Source organism: Theropithecus gelada, chromosome 3 (assembly GCF_003255815.1).
Source record: "Theropithecus gelada isolate Dixy chromosome 3, Tgel_1.0, whole genome shotgun sequence".
Lineage (NCBI taxonomy): Eukaryota > Metazoa > Chordata > Mammalia > Primates > Cercopithecidae > Theropithecus > Theropithecus gelada.
Genome location: NC_037670.1, coordinates 9,004,920 through 9,008,464, shown reverse-complemented (window position 1 = coordinate 9,008,464; position 3,545 = coordinate 9,004,920). Strand labels below are relative to the sequence as shown.

Below are 3,545 nucleotides of genomic sequence, written 5' to 3'. Positions count from 1 at the left end.
CTCACAGCCGGCGGGTGGAGCCCTGTCCAGCCAACACACTCGCTCTTTGTCTATGTCTCAGCAGGGGAAGGTACCCGGGGTGGTGTCCGGCTGGGTGGGTGTCCAGGCTTTGGCAGCAGTGCCAGCCTCCCATCTGGCCCTGGAGACGCCCCTCCTGAGTTCCAGGCTCCTTGGAGAGGTCAGGATGGGCAGAAATTTGCAGGGGCAGGAAGCTGGCACCGGGATTGGGGAGGCCTTGGGCACACACAGCCCCTCCACCATGGCAGGGAGCTGGCCCAGGCAGCAAGGCACTGCGGGTGCCCCAGAGACACGGACAGGCTGCGTCAGGCTGAACCCCAGGCTAGCTGAGCCAGGGTGGCAAATCCTATGTCCGCTCCACACAGCCCTGGGGCTCTGAATTTGCACTTGGGAGCGTGCAATTGTCTCCTCCAAAGGTCTGGTGGAGGGGATTTGAAATAATCCCAGCTTAGGGAGGGTGGGGCGTAGGGACAGGGCCCAGGGAGGGTCCAAGGGCACCACGGGGGGTTTGCCACCTGAGCCCGGGGATCAGGCAGGGCTTGGCCAGCGCTGAGCACCCTTAGTGCCTGGCACGGGCTGAGACTCAGGGGCCGGCCATGCCTCTCCTGAAGCCGTCCCTGTTGGCGGGCAGGCGGGTGGGGCGGGCTGGGGGCTGGGCGCGGCCGCTCATATCTTCCCCGTTACTTCATCCATTTTGTTCCCACTGATCCCTTGTTTATCTCACTGGGAATGCAGCCGCGGTGGAAGACGGGGCCAAGGGAAAGGCCAGAGCCTGGGTCGGTCTCCAGCCTCACTCGCCCTCCTCCCTCACCTGGTCCCTGAGCTGAGAACCAGAGCCCGGCCTGAGAACCCCCAGGGCAGCACCTGGGGGCCGGGTCTGCACCGTGCCCTGACACTGACAGGCTGTGTGACGACAGCTGAGAGCTAACCCTCTCTGGTTTTACTTTCTGTAAATGACTTGGGAAGTTGTTCTGAATGACTTTTGAGAAGGACGAATAGTTGGTATTAATACGCCTGTCATTTCATAAGCATCTACTCTGTGTCCAGTCCTGTGCAGGTCCCTGGAGTCTCCTCTCTCACCCAATGCTCCCACGTCCCCAAGAATTACCATTATCCCATTTTACTTATTTATTATTTATTTCTTTGTTGATTTATTTATTTTTTGAGATGGAGTTTTGCTCTGTCACCTAGGCTGGAGTGCAATGGCGCAATCTCAGCCCACTACAACCTCCACCTCCTGGGTTCAAGCGATTCTCCTGCCTCAGCCTCCCGAGTAGCTGGGATTACAGGTGCCCGCCACCACACCTGGCTAATTTTTTGTATTTTTAGTAGAGACGCGGTTTTACCATGTTGGGCAGGCTGGTCTCGAACTTCTGACCTCAGGTGATCCACCTGCCTCAGCCTCCCAAAATGCTGGGATTACAGGCATGAGCCACCGCACTCGGCCCCATTTTTTCTATTTATTTTTAGAGACAGGGTCTTGCTCTGTCACCCAGGCTGGAGTACAGTGGTGCAAACATAGCTCACTGCAGCCTTGAACTCCTGGACTCAAGTAATCTTCCTGCCTCAGCCTACCAAGTAGCTGGGACCATATACCACCATGCCCGGCTAATTTTTTAACTTTTTTTGTAGAGATGGGGTCTGGCTATATTGCCCAGCCTGATTTCGAACTCCTGGCCTCCAGTCATCCTTCTGCCTTGGCCTCCCAAAGTGTTGAGATTACAGCTGTGAGCCACTGTGCCCAGCCCCACTATCCCATCTTAGAGATGAGACTGAGAGAATGGCTGGGAGTCCCTCCCGCTGGCATCTTGCAACTTGAATTGCTGAGGTTTCGGGTGCAGGGGTGTCCCCAGATGGCTGTGGGGATGGACACCAGGTTGGAGAAGACCCTCTGGGGAAGGGGGATCGGCATAGGAAGTGAGGGCTGCTGTGGGCAGGGGGTGAAAGCCCAGCAGGGCCAGTGTGGGAGAATGTCACTTAGGAAGCTACCAGAAAGATATGCCAGACTCCTACCAGGCCTTGTCACTGCAGAGCCGCTGGCAAGAGAGGGATGTGTGTGGACCCTGGAGGCTTGCATGGGGTGGGCCTTAATCCCCACTGTCTTCCCCAGAAGATCACCCCATTAAAGGCAGAGCAGTGAGCGCAGGTGCTACGGCTTAAAGCAGGCCTGTCTGAATTCTTAGCAGCGATCTCCAAGGGCACCATAACCTTGCAAGAAAGAGGCTGCCAGGCCTGCATCTCTTTCTGATCCAGAAACCAGGGCCCAGAGAAGGTGAGTAAGTTGCTTAGAGCCACATAGCTGTGAGTAGCAGATCCAAGCGCAACCTGTCTGTCCCAGGAGCTTGCGGAATAGCTAGACCTTTGCTGCCTAGAAGGCCCTCTTGTGAGTCCCCTCCCTGGGCTCAGCAACCCAGGAGGGCATGACTTCTGGCTGGGTTCTAGGGCTGGAGCCTCAGTGTCCTCTTGTCTTCTTTCCTTGTGCGACTTGGTTTTCCAGTCTGTGAAATGGGGTGGGTGCGTCCAACTCCAAGCCTGCCTCTGCCCTGGGTCCTGGAGCCTGGAGGAGGAATGAGGTCATGTTTGTCTAGGGGCTGGAGCATCTTGGACGGAGAAACCTCGGCAAAGACAAAGGCCCATTGTCCCCCTTCCCCGGCCTTCTGCCAGCTCCCTCCCCAGTCACCAGACAAGGCCAGCCCTGCCCACAGCCCCCAGAGGCTGCCACGTGCCAATATGGGGTGACTCAGTGCCCCCTCCCTTCCCATTGGTTGATGATGCCTGGAATCCCACCATCAGAGCCTTGTAAGGTTGCTGTGGGATGGGTGGGGGTGAGGCAGAAAAAGACAAGAAGGTGGTGGGGGCCTCTGGCTTGTGGATTTCATAATCACACCTTTATGGTGGGCTTGGGTGGGAGATCAGGCAATACTAAATAATAAAAACAACAAATTTCACACTTGCCTTTCAGTAGCTTTGGCATGAAACCTTTATAAGCATTATCTCAATGAATGCTTACCACACCCCTAAGGGAACACTGTTCTTTACCCCATTCCACTGACGGAGAACACTCACATAACTGGTAGATATGGATGGCAGAGGCGGGGTTCAAACTGGAGTCTATGTGGTTCTAAAGAGTTCTGCAGGGCTAGGTGTGGTGGCTCACACCTGTAATCCCAGCACTTTGGGAGGCTGGGGCTGGAGGATTGCTGGAGGCCAGGAGTTGGAGACCAGCCTGGGCAACATAGCAAGACTCCCTCTCTATAAAAATTTAAAAATTAGCTGGGCATGATGGCGTGTGCCTGTAATCCCAGCACGTTGGGAGGCTGAGGTGGGAGGATTGCTTGAGGCCAGTTCAAGACCAGCCTGGGCAACATAGCAAGACCCCGTGTCTATAAAAATTTAAAAGCCAGGCATGGTGGCATATGCCTGTGATCCCAGCTACTTAGGAGGCTGAGGTTGGAGGATGGCTTGAGCCCAGAAGTTTGAGGATGCAGAGAGCTGTGATCCCACCACTGCACTCCAGCCCGGGTAAC

The 3,545-nt window shown here is 55.8% G+C and overlaps 1 long non-coding RNA gene across 1 annotated transcript; it reads left to right on the top strand.

The window, feature by feature from the left end:
- The first annotated feature begins 208 nt into the window (after positions 1-208).
- LOC112621369 lies at positions 209-2,973 on the top strand. Its single transcript, XR_003118714.1, has 3 exons — positions 209-967; positions 2,132-2,290; positions 2,607-2,973. It is a non-coding gene; the product is annotated as an uncharacterized LOC112621369 (long non-coding RNA).
- Positions 2,974-3,545: the final 572 nt, after the last annotated feature.